This window comes from Malurus melanocephalus, unplaced genomic scaffold, assembly GCF_030028575.1.
Source record: "Malurus melanocephalus ecotype Western Australia unplaced genomic scaffold, MMel_1.1 scaffold_783, whole genome shotgun sequence".
NCBI lineage: Eukaryota > Metazoa > Chordata > Aves > Passeriformes > Maluridae > Malurus > Malurus melanocephalus.
Window position 1 is genome coordinate 189,709 of NW_026624015.1, and position 14,561 is coordinate 204,269.

The following is a 14,561-nucleotide window of genomic DNA, read 5'->3' on the forward strand; positions in this document are numbered from 1 at the left end:
GGGGCAGGAGGAGACTGTCACCTTAAAGCTTTGCCTCCATTGGACATGCAGCTCCAAGGAATTATAACAGAGTTTGATTTGTGACTGGATTTCCAAAACAGCAAACTTGTCTTTTGATCCCAGACTGAATCTGTCTTATTGTGAGATCTATATCTGGGAATATCCACTGGCAGGCAATACAAGCTAAATGACAAGCTGTGTCMTTCATACAAGCTAAAAATGCAAAACAGAACAGAGAAGGCCTGGAACAAGAGGAGCGAACACACAATAGTTTGGTGGTTTTGAGTCTTGAATTTGATTCCAGTGACAGGATTGTCTACACTTTGTTTATTTTTAGCCAAGATTATGGGTTTAATTCACAGTAACTGCTTCAGATGGATCTGTGGATGGATACAGTAGCTGAAACCTTAGCACATTTGTATATGCTATATTCATTGCTGAGAACAAGGGATTCTTCCAGGGGGAAAACAGGGAAGAGTAGTTGAAGGATAGGATGCTGGGGGAAGTGAGGCATCTTAGTCATTCTTGTTAGCATAACAACTGCTTGTCTTGAAATTATATTGGTTCGTGTAATGCTTGCAGCTAGACAAAAATTATTTCAGTGATAATAGAGCTCATCCTGAGCCAAAAAGTTGCCTCATTTCCCTTTCTTTTTGTAGTATAATAAGTATGAATATCCTATTCAAACTCTTCAAAGGTTTGCAGACGTAATTATTCTGTGCTTTATTTTTAATTGCTGGGGGCTTCAGTTCCAGTTCGCTCTCTGACTGGCTTGATGCAGTTGCGATGCTTATGCCACAAGCTGCAGCCATCTTTACCCAGTCAGATTGATTCAAAAGCAGAAAATTGAGGCTGAATGTGTGAAATGCTGCACCTTCATAAGGTGAAACATTTGTGCACTCTTGATAGTACTTGGTAGGAATTGTAACTTTAGTTTATCAGTAAAGCATTGTGTAAACATAGTGTAATTCTGTAAATACATTTAACCATTTAATGATATTAAAAATAATTMAATTGTTTTTATGGATRTGTTCYAGTAGTCATTACTAATGTGATTGTAATAGATAAAAAATACACAATAACTAAGTTACACGATTATATAAACAGGTAAATAAGTGAGAGTTCTTTTTCTGTCAGCCAAGCACTGAAGGCAGCCTGACTGAGGGCAGATGGTTTGCAGTGTGTGCTTGTGCTCTGCCTCTCTTTGYATTTACTATTTCTGCATGAAACCCATGACACCTGTATAATCCATAGAGRATGCTGAGGGGTTGCAATGCACCTTGGAGACCATCTTGTCTAGCAATTCCCACTATCCCAGGTTGCTCAGGGCATTATCCAGCCTGGCCTTAGACACTTCCAGGGATGAAGCATCACTGCCCCCCAGGGCAACCTGTGCCAGTGCCTCACCACCCTCACAGTAAAGAATTACTTGCCAATATCTGACTTAAATCTCTCCTCTTTCAATTTGTATYCAAGACATGAAACAGCAGAGTTTCCTGTAAGATGAAAAGTGCCACTGKATCTGTTTGCCAGCAGTGGGATCTTCCCAAACTACTGCTGTCTTTTCCCACTCCCACTTTCTGCAGTGATGGTGGAACTTGTGTGAAGTGCATCTTTCTTGTGGGAGCTTTCCAGTATCTTCTCAGTCCTCCTGTGCTGCAAATAAGCTTTGGACTCTTCAGAAATATGTGGTGGCAAATCCTGCATCAGAGTGTGGGTCACAGCTAGATGTGGTTGGGTAACCTGTCTTMCTTAGATGATGCCTTAGGTAAGGAAAAAGAGATTTGTACCAGGGTACAAAGCTTCTGGATGAGGAATGGGCTAGAATTTTTGGCCACAAAAAGGTCTTTTAAAAAAATCTCCTGGAAATTGTTTCATTCAAAATATGGCTGGGCATACTTTTTTTTTTTTGGACAAAGAAAAAGACACACTGGTTTATGTGGTGAACAGCCAGCCAGGATTAACTTTTTTTTTTTTTTTTTTTTGACAAAAAAAAGACACACTGGTTTATGTGGTGAACAGCCAGCCAGGATTAACTGACAGAAAATCCTTCATGGAATGACACATCTCTTCATGTCCCAGTCACTGGTGGAGGATATGTTCCTTAAGCAAAAATACAGGAAGAACTGCTTGCCTCTCTCCTTTGGTACCTTGAGAAATCAAGCACGTGAGTTTATTTCAGCACATTCAGACTYTCAGAATTCACTTAGCAGTGTATAGAGAAATGTGCAACTGCTTGGGAGCTTAACTGTGTTAATGAAAAACAATATTGTGAGGGCTCTGAGACTCAGGAACAAAATTGTTTTATTTAGTATTCCTTTTGCCATGAATTTTCTGATCTGTTATATTCTGCTTTAATGTTTGAGGAGATGATGGGAAGGTTTGTCTGTSCGTGTATTTTGCTTGCACAGCTCTTGTTTGTGGCTGTAGCTTCATGGGCAGCCGTGGGTGCTGCAGGAAATGAGCAGTGTTCAGTGCAGCCGTTCTGATCCCAGTGCCTGAGGATGTGCCATCACCACCCACCCCTGGGAATCAGCTCACTGCCTCCCTTTGCAGGGCTACATTAATAACTTCCATGTTTTGTGCTTTGGTATTTGAAAGTTGGCCCCAACGTGCCTAGACATGGACAAGTTGTTAAAAATTCAGCAGGAGGAAAGGACTAGGAAGATACATTTCCTTTTGGGGAGTGAATCTCTGTCCTTGTGGCATCMCTTCTCCCTGTTCAAAAGCAAACCCCAAGGGGACTGAGCAGTGTCAGCCACCCTGCATGAGGGATAACTCATTTTTAGAGCTGCTGCAGAGGAGAGACTCCAGCAGCTGCTGGCAAGGGGGCATTTCCTGCTGCCCTCAGAACAGAATGGCTGTGCCAGTGTAACTACTGCTGACCTGGCCCCACAGGAGTCCTGAACTCCCTGCTGCTCCTGTGCTTCCTGCCAAGCTCTGACACACATCACTGAGGGCTGGGGCTTAGCAGCTTGTTGGGGTTTGGTCCTTAGAACCTCGAATGAAAATAAGTCAATAAAAACCAATGCAACTGCTGCCAGGAAGGTTTGTCTCAGCTTCTCTAAGAGAACATCTGGGTGCAYAATGCAAAATTTGTATTTAGCTTATCTGCATTTAGGAGCAAGCTTAGGATAGAAAAGAGAGACCTAGAGTGGGTTTGTAGAGGCGGTGGAAAGCATAGAGCCTTTTCTGTGTTATCCTTGCTCTTTGGAAAGCTTTGAGTCTAGGGACATTCTGCTTTCCTGGAGAAATCATTGCTTTAAATTACTTTCTCCACCAGAGAAGCTAAAAAAACAGCAATGAAGTAAGTTTTTTCCTTTCTCCCATTCTCCCAGCCATTCTGGCCAGCTGGGTGTGGTACAGTGTGGAGCAGTTCCCTGTGTTTGCAGGCAGTGAGGGAGCTCTGGGAATGTAGCAGCCAAGGCACAGAGCTTTGCTGGAGCAGGGAGCAGCAGCTCCGTTAGCACCCAGCCCTGGACAGCAGTGCTGTCCCACAGCTCTGAGCTGGGGCTGTTCACAGCTCTCTGGAGTCACCACTGCCTGCTGGGAAAGGGACTGGCAATGCAGCAGGAAAGGTAGGGGCTCTAGAATGGCCAGGCTGATAGAAAACTGGAGAGTCCAGAGGAAGCATCATCCTGCACGAGGCATCTCTGTGGTCTCCAGGCTGCTTGAACACAGGCATTTCCACCAGCAGGAAGCAGAACGTGAATATTTCCTATCCTGTCAAAAGCTCCTTAAACAGCCAACTGTTGGATCCCCCTCTTGCAGTGCAGGTGTTCACGTAGGCTGAAGCCAGAAATGAGTCCCTCACCTACCACAGCAGTACATTCCTCCCGTTGATGACAGGCATCAGGGGCTTTGAAGTATTTTCATGGTCTGTTTGCCATGGTCTGTTGGTCCATTTCTGCTTTGGATGTATTTTGATTTTCTTTACGCTACAAAAGTTTCAGTGAGTTGTGGTTTATTATTTGACAGGTGGAGCAAYACCACTTCTAGTGCACAACACCAAGTCCATGGCTTTTTAATGAACACTGCTGGTGCGTTTTCCTCCCTTTGAGGGGTACTTGTACAAAAACCAAGCCCACCCATCACCCTGGGAGAGAGAGTGAAACCAGTTCTAATGATCCCACAGGGAAAACAAAAGTGTGTRGCATAATCTGCTTATCTTTAATTATTGTTTAATTACTGATATGCTCTAAYTTGTCTCTATGGACAATATCAGATGAGTGCTTTTGTTATGTTAGCTTTCTCTTCCAGCCCCTCGGGGGCCTTAGGGGTTATCACCAGTTGTGCATAACCCAGCAGAGTCCCCTCTTCTTGCACTAACATGTTTCTACAATGGGAGTCACATTTTGTAGTGCTCTAAAGCTTTAGAATTTTTTTTAAATATAAAATTGCCCTCAATGGTCCGTCACACTTCGCTCCATGATGTGGTAATGGGCAGAGACCAAGGCACTACAGTAAAATCATGGGAGCTGCGCTGCTCAGATACAGACACCATGCAGGCACACACTGAAAGTGGGGGACAAGTGACACTGAGCTGGGCTAGCAGGGAGTGAGGAGATGGCAGATGAACTGAGCAGCTGCTTTGGGATAAACTTACTGAGCARTGTATCCTCCTTTGCAGTTGTCAGCCGTGGCAGGGAACTGGTGCTTCCCTGCTTCCCAGACTGGCTGAGGGGCAATGGGCTGGGCTTTTTACAGCTCCAGGACTTCTTATCCCTCTGCCTCCTTAGCCAGGAATAAACTTTTTCACTTGGGATTGAATTTGGCCCAAGAGAGTCTAGATTTAATTATCATTCTTTTGGCTCTCCTTAACAACCAGCAGTGGGTTTTAATTTCCTTGTTCATTCAGAGGGTGATTTTTGTGTAATAAATTCCTGTGTTGAGACCAAACTGGCTGCTGAGCATGGCCAAGCTAGGAGCAGAGGCTGGCATTGCAGGAAGGAGCGTTAAATGAAGCAGTAAACTGTGCTTTAGTGATCCTAATGCTGGCAAACCTTTCCCCWGGAGCAGTTAATAGAGCACAAGCAGCGTGCTGGGAGGTGCTGGTGTGAGCACACCTGGCAGAGCAGACACACTGAAAACAATCCCACAACACTGAACAGCTTTCAGTGGCGTTTTTATTGATGATGTGATAGCAGGGCATTAGTTACAGATGTTTGCCATGCAGGTGACCTGAAGTACCCTGAGACTGTCACCCCCCGAGCAGGTCACAAGGCTGCGAGGAGCAGCAGAGCCCAGGACACCTTACTGACATCTTGATGCAAACATGTTGGGGGGAACCAGAGCTGGAGAAGGTCATTTTCCTTCCAAATTTTTCCTTTYGTTCTAATTAACAGATTGCAAAGGTAGGAAGGTGCGATAGTGATCTGTAGAATTTTTATTTCATACACACTATRGTTTTCAAGGGGTTTCTTTACCAATAACCTAGAAATTATTGTGTCCCGCCATCCTGAGCGTAGAAACAGAGCAGCCCCAGAGGAAAGCAGAGTTTAGGGCTATTTTTGCTGCCCACACTGGGCTAAGCTAGGCACTGCTGTGCAGACATGGTAATATATGAGCTGGAGCAGCCAGGCCAGAGTCTGGAGCCATCCCATAATGGCAGCAGTGACACACAGGAAGTTCTGGCTTTTGAGGGAGCCCTTTCACCTTAGCAAATGCACAAGGCCATACCAAAGGATCTCCTGAACTGGCAAGCACAGACACSCTGAGTAACAAATGTAGTCTGGGCAAAGATCATGACATGGCAAAAAGACAAATTAGGATCTTTCAAAAAAATTAGTCCAAGTGGATTTCAAATTCAAAAAGATTTAGGAAAAAAATTGTTTTTAAGTACATTGCAGAGGTCTGGATTAGCAGRATTTATTTTCATTGCAGGCATTCAGCAGTCAGTCACCAGCACAGCCTTACATTTAGGATTTGCCTATCAGAAGTAACCTAAATCCCTACCCTACAGCTGCTTTGGAAGAGTCTCCCCATTCCTTAAATTCAAGATGTGTGTATTTCACACATTGGTCTCAGAATAATGGTTTATTTAGAAGTTCTTCTTTTGTGTAGCAATTAGCAAAGTTTTTTTATTCCTAATGTCTGCTTTCCCTGAAATGCCAAATGTAAGAGTCAGATGATGTATTGGGGCTCACAGAATAGAGCAGGGAGCAGAACACATTCCTGTTAATGTTTCCAAAGGCCTTCCAGAGAGCTGGCATCCTGCTTGCTTGCAGGCAGTGCTTCCTTTACTACATTCTTACATCCCTGTTGTACCAACACCCTGTGTGTTTCATGACACATTTTCAAACTTCCATTTCCAAGGCATGGCCTTGGCCAAGGATGGCTGTTTGGGTGCTTCAGGCTCGACCCAGATATCAGCCCCGGCTCTGGGCTCACCCGAGCAGCCCGGCTGATCTGGCCATGGGGTGAGTGCCCATCAGGGACTGGCCCTGCAGCACCAGCTCAATAATGACACCTTTGTGTCCCAAAACACATCCAGAGCAGCAGTGGCCACGCCCATCTCTGCTCAAACTGGCTGCTGAAGTCTGGTGAATGCAGGATGGCTTTGGGCAGCTGGCACATTGCTCCTCCTCCCCAGCTGCAGCAYGGCCCCAGCTGTGCACAGACACCAGAGTTTGGCACTGCAAGACAAGCAGGATTTTTTTCTGACTGTGAGCTTCTAATTAATCCAACAGCATTTCCAAATAATTTAAGCAAGTGTTATCTTACAGATTTACAGACAAGCAACWCATATAATTGTTAAATAATTATGGGGAAAGATGACAAATCATCAGAAATTCGAGACAGGGAGACAAGTGGCAAARTATTAGACTATTCTGCCTCTGAATTCACTCATGACTTGCACAGGATGAATTCTCTTCTTTGCAGAACCTTTTCTGACAGCGGCATAGATTTCTTCTGGCTTCTCTTTTTTAATCAGGGGYTTCTTCTCTGGAGCCTTCATTCTCCACATCACAACGGGATGTCTTGGGCCAGCTGGACTCTGAATCTTGATAATCTTTGTGGATGCAATATAGGACATCTTCACTGTCATCACCACAGAATTCATTAAATTCTTGGCTGCCTGAATGAGTGAAGTGACGCTGTCCAACTGCAATAGGAAACGGAAACAACAATTAGGAAAAGTCAGGGTGCTTTTAATCACAGTAGGCACAGGAATAACAGTTGCCATGTAAGACTGCCAGAGACTAAAACCATAATTTCCTCATTTTCTCYTGGTTTGTTTGAGCATTGTACACGTGCTCTGCTGCTCAGATTTCAAGTGATGTACAGAAATTTGTGCTGGTGGACTAATATCAGTGCTTCTGGAGATAATGCTAATCGTTTTGGTTTTGTCTTTTACAGGATTTCAGGATGCTTGTCTGCAGTGTCTTATTGCAGTTACTACTGATGGGTAATGAAACCAACTTGAAGAAGAGCTGTGAAAATGTGCCCTGTGCCTTCCTTTGTGTCAGCAGCAGGTAAGGTCTGCAGCTGCTCCTGTGACATTCCAGGCTCCCCCACACACACAGGAGCCCTGCAGGGAGCTCCCCAAAGCAGTAAGAGATAGCTGTGTCTGTCCCCAGCTGAAAGGTGACCTAGAACCACCGAGGCTGTTTGACCTGGGGCTGCTCTGAGTCAGGACACGCAGCCATCCCAGGAATTTTGCTKCTCTCTTGGCAGCTCTGCACAGGCACTGAGGGACAGGGACACTGAGTTAAAGCTGCCCTTTAGGCTGTCTGCCCATAGTATTTGCAGTGTTCCAGCATCCACCTTTCCTCTCAGCTTTCTCACACATCTCACATTTGTCTCCTAAAGAAGAAGGTGCGATTGGGATGGGGTATTAACTGCACTCAGAATTCTGGAGCAGCTTTTAGATGTTCTTAGATGTGTACTACAGATGGTAACAATCAGGCCATACATTTCATCTGCTTTTTTTGGCTTTAGAGARCAGCTGTTTTTCTACCTCACTGCCAGTAACACTGTAGAGTTTGGTGGAAATCTGTTGTTCTATAAAACTGATGTACTCAAGAACTGTCTCCACTTGGATGCTTTTATCTCAGATATTCAGCAGGCTCTTCAAGGTCTCATTCCAGGAAAACTGAAGAAATGAGAGACTGATAAAATATTCATTGAGCGTTTAAGTTCATTTCACTGAGAAAGATGTAGCTGCAAACTCTCCAATGCACAGCAAGCAGTATGTAATGATTCACTAGCAAAACAAACAAACCAACCAAGCTCAAACTAAAAGCTGGTTTGCTTTTGCCTAACTCCACTTTTGCACTTTCAGCATTTTCCATGGAGATGCAGTGTTCCAGCCTCCAGATTTTACAGGTTTGACTGTGTCAATTAAGACAGTAGTTCATTAAAGGCTTTAGGAAAAACATCTCTCGCCATTTCTTTCCTCACCTGTCCTGGGAGCATTAGTACTTGGTTTGCATTGCACAAGGAATTCAGAATTATTTTGACCACTGTAATTTCACACTGGGGTGAAACAAAGAAAGTAAAGAGCAGAAGAAAAACAAAGTTAGGAAAAAAAGGGATTTTGAAGCTTTTCAGTTTGTTTACATGCCTTGTATTTTTCTCATTTTTGTAAAGTAATTTCATGTCTTGGCATTAGTGGCTATGAAATGTTGAACTGATATGGTCACTTTTAATATTCAGAATAACTAAGAGAATCATGCCTTAGAATTGGAAGAAACCCTTTTCCTGTTGTGCTGTCACATGTCAGCAGGAGCTGTTCCTGCAGCAGGTAAAACACAAAGTCTGCTTATTGCAGAGCACATAGAGAGGGCAGTCTCCTGCTCCCAGTCTCCGTGTGGCTGTGCAAGTGCTGTCCCTTTGCCATGAGCAAGTGCCAGCCATGTGCCTTGTGCAATAAAGCTGGGAGAGCTTGTACAACAGGGCACCCCAAAGGCCCTGGGCCCCAGCTGGGACACCTGCACTGCTCTGCTGTGACTGTTCTTGGGGTTTCTGCAGGCAACTCTAAGGTTTTGCTGCTTGAGAACAGATGTGTCAGCTGTCTGTTCTCAGTCTCCACAGGTTCAGCCAGGTTTAGGTTTTTCATAATCATCATGTGATGATTATGTGATGAACATCACATGTGATGAACATCAAATACAGAGTTTTCTATCAGCATTTGAAGTCTGAACTTAAAATTCTTTTGGTAACAAAGTCAGTTATTACAAATTGATTTTTAATTGAAACACAAGGTTCATTAAATRCATTCCTAGAAGCAGATTTCCTTTGTTACACTATACTGAGAGACTAAGACTGAAACTTTATTTCTTTGGCAGCTGGAGAGATTTCATCCCCATTCATGGAAGTGGCCTCAGGAAACTGGCTTCATTGCTTGGGTTGTTTCTTTCCAAGGAACTGAGTTTTCTGTAAGATGTGGCTGTTTTATTGGTTATATGTGTCTGTCTGTCCACCCAGTGATTGCATGAAACACCTCAGGGGTGACAGGGGTTTGTTCTGTTTGACCCATTTTTCAGGTGGGGAAATTGAAYCTAATGGACTAAAAACTAACCATTACCAGCGTCTGCTTGAGGCTAAGTAGGATTCAAAGAACTGAGACGGAGTTCTATAATTAGCTCAGGCCTGTGTCCAAGTTAAATGATAAACAGCTTATATTAAGGGCTGTGAAATTGTTCCTGTGCAACACCATAATGGAGCAGATGCTTAGCCAGGCGGAGAGCTCAGTCCCTCCCAGTACTGCTGCTTTYACTTCCAGGGAGGATTTTAAAAAAAGGAATCTGTTCTTTTAAAAATAGGCCCTTGAGTAAAAGAGAACAGTGGCTTAATATAAATCCTTTTCTTGCTGTTGAGGAAGAAATTGAGTGTTTGTTSCAATCATCCTTTACATGTACTGAGGCTAAGGACTACAAGACACATCCTTGATTTTGCTAATTACCTGAGTAATTATTACTAGGAAAAGTTATCTCCTGTAGTGTACATTACCAGAAATACTTCCTACTGCTTTAAATGAGTTYTTCTCACTAGATGCAGTTTAGAAAGCTGTAGTAACTGAGCTGTCTGTAAGTGACTGACAGTAGTATCTATCCCTTATTATGTTTCCAAAGGCTAGGATTTCTATATACAAACACCTGCCAGTGTACAGTGGAGAAAGTGAGRAAGGTGTAGTGTTACTAGATCAAAAAACCCAAAGAGTGAAACATTTCTGTCAACTCTCAGTAATGTATCAGTTCTTGGGGGTTAATGTCAGTGTTTTCAGAGTCAAATACTGAAATAAGTCATTTTATGCAAGGTGTGAGGCCCTACAAGGAACCTCCCCCATCCATTGACACAGCCTGAACAATGAGTTCCCAAGGAGTGCTAAGGAGAAGCAAATGGAGCAGAAGCTGCCCTGCTGCCRCAGTGGATCTGATGCGAGGAAGGAGGGATGCTATTCCACCAACAGCAGTGAGAGCAGGACAGAGGAACAGACCAGGTACCTGCAGTGACTCAAATGGGCTGTCAGAGCAGCCCCTGTCCCTGTGGGATTCCCTCCCCRCTTGCTGCTTTGTTCCTTCCCTCTTTGTTTCTTCCCTCCAGTCCTGCTGGGGCTGCAAGGATGCCCTTCTGCCTATCCTGACTTCTCTTGTTGGGGGGGACAGCACACCCAGACCCTAAAAGGAGCTGAGATGCCCAGCTCCCATCTCTGCCCTGCCAGAGGAGCAGCTCCTCCCCAGCAGCAGCTGAACCCCTCGCAGTGCAGCCAAGGCTGGGGCTGTTTGGCAGCTGCCACAGCGGTGCACTTTGGCCAAGGCAGCCTTTTCCTGGGCTGTGGAGCTCCAGGGATTGGGGCTGTGTCAGCCGGAGGCTGCTGGCAGAGCCCCGGCCGTGCGTTTTTCTACCTGCTGCCTTACAGCTTTGCCTCTGTGTTTTCACCTGTGCTTCAGCCTTCAGCTGCAACTCGTTCATTGCAATGTCATGCTGGAAACTTGTGATTTAACAGGCCTGGCAACTCAGGAAGGGAAACAGGTATTTCAGTGCAACCTCAGGGCATGAAGTTAGTGCCATGTTAAAGCACCTCCATTTGGCACAAAAGCAACCTGATGTCAGTGCTTAAGTTCAAGTCTGGCTCTTGAGATAGCAGGGGGAAGAGCTGAAAATGACTGAGACTCAATTGAGATTGAGTGTGCAGGAACACCAGCGTCAAACAGCCCTCAGTGCACAGCTAAGGCTGGCCAACGGCGTGGGGAGGGACGGATTGAGAGGGGATTCCAGTGCCAGGTGGCAAATTTGGGGTACTGGAACTCTTGAGAGTTTGATTCCACACCTTTCCTTCTTAAGGGAAGCAAGCTTTGTCTCTTGCMAAGTACAATATAAAATGAAACGCAAGAAGGTAATAACTAGAAATAGCACAAAACAGAACTGCCTRGTTGAAGTCAGGGAGCACAATATTAATATGTAAGATATGTTCATTTTGTGCCCTGTGATGTAATTCTCTTTAATCCATTGTTGGGAAAAAAGCAAACGGGCAAGGTAAGGTGGAAGCCTATTGCTGTGCAGTGCWTGTAAGTGAATTATCAGCTTATCTGCATAAATGAATGCAATTACTGTCAATCTGCMTACTATGAATGTTACCCCATGATTCTGTGCCTGAAGAGGCACCAATTTAATTAATAGAAGGAATGTCCGTTTCCTATTTAATCCCTCCTAATGAAGACTTAGAGAATCCTCACCATTTTGACTTGTGCAGCTTAGAACCTGGCAATGCAAGCAGCAGTGTTTACAAATGTCCGTATTATATGGAGGATGAAAGACTAAATAGTGAAGAAGGAATTTTTAATGAATGATAATAACAGAACAGCCGTGAATGGAGGATGAGACTCTAATAATGATCCACATATCTTCCTTTCTTTTCTTGTACAGGGCCCCTTCTAWMCCCATAAASCGGGGTGTGACTGCAATGAAAGYACTGGAGCTTGGGGATGGACAGTGWGCAGGGCACACTACAAGASTGTGGGGCCTGAAGTCAGAGAGCCACTGAATGAGTCCTGGCAGCTGAGAGGGCACAAAAGGAATTGCAGCAGCCCCAGGGCAGGTGGCCTGTTCAACCCACCCTCAGGATGCAGCCAGGTATGAACTGGAGCTAAAACACCTTCAGGGGAGGTGGGCAGGCACTGCTGCAGGGCAGACATGGGCACAGGGCACACCCACCACACTGAGCTGTGTTTATGGATTTCAGTTTTTCAYATGCATAATTCTCTAGGTTGTCATGGAGTTAAGTCCCAGCCGGAGCTGTGCTGGCAGCCAGGAGCACTTCCTCAGTGCAGGCTATTGTGGAGGTGAGAACACATTTTACTGCTGCCCCTATGGCATGGCATTGCCACCACGTGGGACCATCCAAGGTTAACTGGAACAGCAGTTTAGGGCTCCTCCACCTGCTCCACCACAGGATCATCCACAACTGGTAAGACACMGACTGGCACTTAGTTCTGTTTTCTGTTTCAATARGATGGTTCTTTCTTTTTCAGATCTGCAGATATGTGATACTTCATCCTCTGCCCTTCATCCCTCTCTTCCTTCCTCTCAGTTGGTCTTTAGGCTTCAATAAAGGGTGTTTTGGATGATTTTTTTAMATGAACTGCTACTCTTGTACAAGAGACAGAGTTTTTCCTTGAGGCTGACTTAAATCCAAGATCCTTGCACAGTTCTTAGGGTTGGAGAAGGGAGGTGTGGGGTCTTAAGAGCYGTCTCCAAACAGTGCTTTTGTGTGGATTTCACCAGCTTGTACTCAGTCATTGTCGCTTTGTTTCTCCAAGTGGATTTGTCATTGTGGAAGTTGGTACTGTCACATCTGAATACTGACCCTCTCCTCATTTTTCAGTTGTCACAGCTSCTGAAGGAGGGACTGGGAGCAGCCAAGGCCAGCCAGGGGAGGGATGGGTGAGCCAGGAGCAGGGAGTTCACTGCTGGCRCCCACGGGTGCAGGGGAACAGTGAYRGCAARCAACCGAGTAACCTCTAAGCAGGATTGTTTCCTAATGCTCCTTCTGGTGGGGTTTCTTTCCTGTAGCAGATCTTCACTACCCCGAGGATGGACACAGTTTCAGGTATTTGGAGACTCTCCTGAGTTTTTTACTGACTGCACAATAAAACCTTTACTATCTGCCAAGGGCAGGGCCTCCTTTTTACTTAATTATCTTGCTGTCTCCTTTTCTGATTCTCATTCAGAGGGGATCAGGAGTGGGCAGACTGTGATCCTGTTCCTGCTAAAATTTAGACTCTGGTATTTTCTAATGGAGTTCTTTCCTTACTGTCTTTTGGGGAGGAGGAGGTAGAAAGGGTTTGGAGAAGAACCCCTCTGCTTTCTCACACACAGCTTGGGTTTGTCAACTTTTGTCAAGGCCAGTRAACCTAAAAATGTGAGCAAATTCTGAAGCCCGCAAAAGCACTTTCAAAGCTGGAATTTGCTGCTGCTTTTAAGAACAGCCGTTTAATAGCACTAGTGTATTTCTCTCCCTCTCTGCTTAGTGATTTATCTGTACAACATAAATTCCTATTTTTCTAACAGAGGCAATTAAAATATAGTTGAATTAAATCGAGGTTAGGACAAGCCTTACAAAAGGCCATCACTGGTTGGCTGGACTGCATTTTCCCATAACCACAGTGTTAATTGCAGAGGGGCAGTTAAGCACAATCAGTYATGAATGGCCTCGCCTTCCMAATACAGAGAATTTTTTTTTTCCAATTTTCTAAACATTTTTTAAAACTGCTGACACCAATCAGGTGTGTCTCCACTGCCTCTTTCTATGTAGCACCCATATTAAAAAAAAAAATAGAAAATGAGCACAGTCATTCTCCTTAGAAAAGGAGCCTTTTCTAAGATTRCTTTACTAGAGAAGCAACCTTGCAGGGTCTCACCTTGATTTCACARAGCACCCCAAAGCCATTCAGGCCTTGAAGCATGTTCTGAATTTCCACTGACTCCAAACTAAGCACCCATTTAACTGTGTTCATGGAATTAGAAGTGAGTTGAACATTTATTTGAACATGGAGTTGGTTTTCTGAACTTTTTGGATGCACAAAGAACAAGTTCTCACACTCATTCCTTGAGGGTTAGTAAGATCTACRGTCATCCCTTTGGGATTATCAATGAAGGTAAGTTTGGGGTTTCATTTTCAGAACTTAGAATTTTTGCACTTAGGATTATGTACTTTCCCACTGTTGACAGGAGTGACACAGCAAAACAGGTAAAGAAAATAATGTGAGTGTTCCACAGTAGGAGACAGAGCAAGAACCAAACTTGGTTCCAACACACACTGGTKACYGAACTGCTTGGGAAAAGAAACAGGWAAGGAAAAYAAATGGGTAAGGAAAAGAAACTTKGTTGATATGCAACTGAGTATTGGCTTCAGAAATGATACATTCAATTAAAATTATTTAACTGTAGAGGTACAAAAGGGGTCTCTAAATTATCACTTGAATAGTCAGTCTAGAGCAAGAGTGGGAGAGAGGGGACAGAGCCAGGGGCAGGTAGGTAATGAGGGCCAGGTAGACATAAGAAATACATGAACACAGGGACAAAGCTATGGAACAGATGGAGAGAAGGGTGACAGA

The 14,561-nt window shown here is 44.4% G+C and overlaps 1 long non-coding RNA gene across 1 annotated transcript in view; it reads left to right on the forward strand.

Annotated features, from left to right (window-relative positions):
• Positions 1–9,371, forward strand: part of LOC130584856 (uncharacterized) — a 32,985-nt gene extending 23,614 nt beyond the window's left edge. The window contains exons 2-3 of the long non-coding RNA XR_008966535.1: positions 7,360–7,475; positions 9,291–9,371. This is a non-coding gene — a long non-coding RNA (uncharacterized LOC130584856). The remainder of the gene's footprint in view (positions 1–7,359; positions 7,476–9,290) is intronic.
• The last annotated feature ends 5,190 nt before the right edge of the window (positions 9,372–14,561 follow it).